The following is a 5,148-nucleotide window of genomic DNA, read 5'->3' as shown; positions in this document are numbered from 1 at the left end:
TTATAACTTGGGGGGACTAAAAAAGGAGCATGACTTCTTGTAAATCTATGATCTCAAATTAAAAAAAAAAATAAAAACTTGGGAGGCAGAGGCAGGTGGATCTCAGTGAACAGCTGGGGCTACAGGGAGACACTGTCTCAAAAAGACAGAAAAAAAAAAGCATTTTTAGGACAGGCACAGTGGTACATATATAAGGATTATGAGCTGGAGACTAATCTGGGCTACACAATGAGACCTTGTGTAGAAAAATAAAAGAAAGAAGAAAGAAAAAAAGCATATTTGATAGGGTCTGGCAGAAATGTCTGCCTCTGCCTCAAGTGCTGGGATTAGAGTCATGAGGCACCACGCCTGGCCTGTTTAGGTTGAACTGGCTGTGAGCCACCACATCCAGCTTCCCCCACCCCATCTTTCTGTGGGTTCAGTTTGAGGAACCTCAGCTACCCACCTTCTAAATTTTTGCCATTTGGTCCCAGAATGTGTAATTTCCATGACTGACATGGTAATAGGAAAACCTCTGGAAAACCTTTATTGTGTTAGGTTCCTTCAGTGCTTCTGTGTTAGTCATTTTTTTGGCAGTATGAGAACATTCTGGAAAATGGAGGCGGGAGGCAGGATTTACTTGGGATCCTGGTTTTGGACCTGAGTGTCCAGGCCAGCCTGGTCTCCATAGCCTGGTCTTCACAGCTGGCTGGCTCCATGGCTATGGGCCTAGGATGGGAAAGAACACCAAGACGAGGGCATGATGAGCAAAGTTGTCTGCCAGTGGCAGGAAGTACAGAGGGCTCAGGCAACCCCAGTGGCCTCTTCCAACCAAGACCAACCTCCTAGTTTTCATCATCTCCAAGAATGCCCTTCATTAGGGCAGATCCTGGTGATCCAATCACTTCCCCAAAGCCCTCTGAACAAGACAACACTTGAGGCTTCCAGGCATCTCAAATTCAACCATAGCACCTTTATCAGCATTCTGCATTATATCTTGTTTTACCTGCTAATGAACCTGCTATTGGTCCTCTTAAATCAGGCCCTGTGGTGTGGTGGCACACACCTTTAATCCCAGCACTTGGGAGGCAGAGGCAGGAAAATAGGAATTCTATGTAGTGAGTGAGTTCCAGGCAAGTCAGGGAAACACAGTGAGACCCTGTGTCAAACAAAACAAAACAAACAAAGACCCTGGCCAAAGGAATGCAGATTTAAAGTCAGAACCTCATATTCACCACCTTTTACTGGTCTAGAAGCATTGCTGTACAATCCTCTCTTTCTGCCCTTCTGTATACTCTACAACTATTCTGTTCTAAAACTCTTCCTCTTTAACTCTCAGGCAGGAGTGACTTGTATTTGCATATACATACAGACAGGAACCAGGAATCCAAGGCCATCTCAGCAACTAGAGTTCTAGAACTCCACTCCACCTGGGATTCAAGAATCTGTCTCAAAAAAACAATACACCCCCCCCCCCCAAATCGTGATCTATAGTTTTGTGCATATGAAACTCACAGTGGAAGGAAATGAATATTCTAATCTCAGTACTGGACACTAATAAATATTTGAATTTTTTTTGAGAGGGTATCCTTGTAGCCCTCACTAGCCTGGCACTCTCTTTGTAGACCCAGGCTGGCCTCAAACTCACAGATTCACCTGTCTCTGCCTCCTGAGTGCGGAGTGCTGGGATTAAAGGTGTGCACCACAATGCCTGGCAAGATTTTGAATTGTGTGTATGTTTGCACATATATAATTTTATTTTATTTATTTAAAGACAGGTTCTTAGTATGTGGCCCTGGATGGCCTGATCTATGTAGTCCCGCTGACCTTGATCTCACATAGATCTGCCTGCCTTTGCCTCCTGAGTGCTGGTGCTGCCCGACATGCAGCACTCAGGTTGGTCTTTTTTTTTTTGGGTTTTTTTGAGACAGGGTCTCCCTGTAGCCCCAGCTATCCTGGAATTCACTATGTAGACCAGGCTGGCCTTAAAAACTCACGGAGATCTGCCTGCCTCTGCCTCCTGAGCGCTGGGATTAAAGGCCTGTGCCACAGTACTATCCTTTTTTTGAAATATTTTTTATTTATTATTTTTATTTTATGTGTATGCGTGTATTGCCTGCATAATAGGTAAGTGCACCCGTGTGGTGCAAAGCCCACAGAGGACAGGTGGGTACTGGAATTCGAACCTGGGTCTTCTGCAAGAACAACAAGTGTTCCTAACTGTGGAGCCAACTCTCCAGCCCCATGAATACTATTCTTATTGTAGTGCTAAAAGCCAACAGCTTTGTTGGAAAAGTCCATATTTAGCCAGCAAGGTAGGGAATGTGGTAGGCAGAGGCAGGCGGATCTCTGTGCGTTTGAGGCCATCCTGGTCTACACAGCGAGTTCCAGGCCAGCTGGGGCTACAAAGAGACCCTGACTCAAAAAGACCAAAAAAGAAAAGTCCGTATTTAAAAGCCGGGTTCAGGAATCAAGCTCCGTGGTAGAGTGCTTACTTAGCATGTGAAAGGCCCTGGGTTTGATCTATATTACCACAAAGTAAAAATGTAAAAATAAGGTCAATTGTCTAGAAAAATTACAATTTCTGGTGTATTTATTTTAAAGTTTAATGTGCAGAAAGAAGTGTGTGCGTATATGTGTTTATTTATTTATCTCTTATACAGGCTCTCACTATGCAGCCTTGGCAGGCCTTCGACTCAGATGCCTGTGCTGTGCTGAGAAGAGAGGCTTTCAGCCATCACGACCACCATGTTTTTTATATTTGTATTTAATAATGAACTTTACGTAAGTTATATTTCACCGGGCGTGGTGGCGCACGCCTTTAATCCCAGCACTCAGGAGGCAGAGGCAGGCGGATCTCTATGAGTTCGAGAACAGCTGGGTCTACATAGAGAGTTCCAGGTCACCTGGGGATACAGGGAGACCCTGTCTCAAAAAGATCAAAAAAAAAAAAAAAGTCATATTACAAATTGATCACTTATCATGAGTAAGTTGTATTTCTAAGCAGAATAGCTCCTTCTAATTTGTAATTAACTTTTACCTTGACAGCCTTCTTTGCAACTCCAGACTTCCTTTGGCTGTAAAGGTAACAAACGTGAAAAGGCCCGCAGGGGGTTAAACCCTGAAAACAATTCAGAAGGCTCTTTGCCTCTATTTCTTTCTGCAGCCATCCGAGAAAACTATGCTTTTGGTTAGGCTGTGCCTGGAAGCCGAGGTCTGCCCGAATGGGGGCCGTCCACGTCCACACGCTGGCCGCTGGGCAGGGGACTTCACTATTTTGACCGTGGTAGCGGCTTCAGGAGATGCAAAAAAGCGCAGCGAGTCGCCGCCTGCACACGGGCGGAGACGCTCGGGAGATGCGGGTGACCCATCACCTTGCACGTGTGGAGTCTCGCAGCCGGGGTCCAGCTTTCCAGTCCGAGTAAGGGATAGCCTGGGCTGCGCTCCGCCCGGGGGGTCTGCTCTTCCGGCAGCAGTGATACCTCCCTTTTGCTTTTCGGGAGTAGGCTCAGAGGGTTTCGGTTTTCCGAGCCCGAACGCTCAGGGCGCTCACAGCGGGGGTCGGTTCCTACCGGGGTGTGTGCACGCGATCGTGGGCTTTTCTCGGTTTTAGACGCTCTCCGTGTCCGAAAGATGACGTACAGAACCGAAACTGCAAGTGGAGTTGTCTAGTGAAGCCACCGCCGCCGGCCGCACCCGACCCGCCACGGGCCGCCTCGGTGTTGACACCCTCCCCTCCCCAGTCAGGCCCGACCCGATCCCACAGTTCCGGTCCGCAGCTTGGCTTCCACCCGAGCCGGAGCTGAGCCGGAGAGGCCCCGCCGGCAGGGTGGACGGGGGAGGGGCGGTGAGGTCAGCAGGGCGGCCTGGCCGGCGCATGCGCTGGGCCAGCCCCGTGAGTGGCGGCCACGCGCGGGGGCGGGGGCGGGGGCGGGAGGCTCCTGTGTGTGGGCGAGCCCGGCGAGTTTGAGAGGTCTGTGGGCTGGGTCTCCCCGGGGGAGCCTCCCCGGGCCTCACCGCCTGACAGGACCCTGTGCCAGTGTGTCTGTGTGGACCCACTGCCGCTAAACTTCCTCCTCCTCTGCCCCCGAGAGCAAGCGAGCCGAGCCAGGGGAGCCTAGAAGGAGCCTAGCACGTAGGAGCCGATCGTGAGGGAGCCTAGGAGAGAGAGACGATCGTGAGGGAGCTCATCGTGAGGGAGCCTAGGAGGGAGAGCCGATCGTGAGGGAGCCTAGGACAGAGAGACGATCGTGAGGGAGCTCATGTGAGGGAGCCTAGGAGGGAGAGCCGATCGTCAGGGAGCTCATCGTGAGGGAGCCTAGGAGAGAGAGACGATCGTGAGGGAGCCCTAGGAGAGAGAGCCTAGGAGGGAGAGCCGATCGTGAGGGAGCCTAGGACAGAGAGACGATCGTGAGGGAGCTCATGTGAGGGAGCCTAGGAGGGAGAGCCGATCGTCAGGGAGCTCATCGTGAGGGAGCCTAGGAGAGAGAGACGATCGTGAGGGAGCTCATCGTGAGGGAGCCTAGGAGGGAGAGCCGATCGTGAGGGAGCCTAGGAGGGAGAGCCTATCGTCAGGGAGCTCATCGTGAGGGAGCCTAGGAGGGAGAGCCGATCGTCAGGGAGCTCATCGTGAGGGAGCCTAGGAGGGAGAGCCGATCGTCAGGGAGCTCATCGTGAGGGAGCCTAGGAGGGAGAGCCGATCGTCAGGGAGCTCATCGTGAGGGAGCCTAGGAGGGAGAGCCGATCGTCAGGGAGCTCATCGTGAGGGAGCCTAGGAGGGAGAGCCGATCGTCAGGGAGCTCATCGTGAGGGAGCCTAGGAGGGAGAGCCGATCGTCAGGGAGCTCATCGTGAGGGAGCCTAGGAGGGAGAGCCGATCGTCAGGGAGCTCATCGTGAGGGAGCCTAGGACACAGAGTCAAGTTGTGAGGAAGCCGATCCACAGGGAGCCTAAGACCTGGAGCCCAGCGCCAGGGAACCGACTGTCAGGGAACCTTTGGAGAGGGGCCGAGCTGTGAGGGAGCCCTAGTCAGGGAGCCTAGCAGAGGCCGCGGTCGCTCGCGGACGGGAATCCCCCACTACAACTGGAGCAGCTGTCAAAACTTCGCTGCGCCGGGGGCCTACCGGGTGACGAGGCCGGGGCGGGGTATCGCGGCTCCGCCGGGCCTGGG

General features: G+C 52.3%; 1 long non-coding RNA gene across 1 annotated transcript in view; it reads right to left on the bottom strand.

The window, feature by feature from the left end:
* LOC108491514 overlaps nt 1-3,823 on the bottom strand; it is a 5,209-nt gene extending 1,386 nt beyond the window's left edge. Inside the window, exons 1-2 of the long non-coding RNA XR_001872784.2 lie at nt 3,020-3,823; nt 446-708 (exon numbers count right to left, since the gene is read on the bottom strand). This is a non-coding gene — a long non-coding RNA (uncharacterized LOC108491514). The remainder of the gene's footprint in view (nt 1-445; nt 709-3,019) is intronic.
* Between the last annotated feature and the right edge of the window lie 1,325 nt (nt 3,824-5,148).

The sequence above is a fragment of the Nannospalax galili genome, unplaced genomic scaffold (genome assembly GCF_000622305.1).
Source record: "Nannospalax galili isolate Female #2095 unplaced genomic scaffold, S.galili_v1.0 scaffold302, whole genome shotgun sequence".
NCBI classification, from domain to species: Eukaryota; Metazoa; Chordata; class Mammalia; order Rodentia; family Spalacidae; genus Nannospalax; species Nannospalax galili.
Note: the sequence above shows the minus strand (reverse complement) of the source record. Positions and strands in the feature narration are given on the sequence as shown.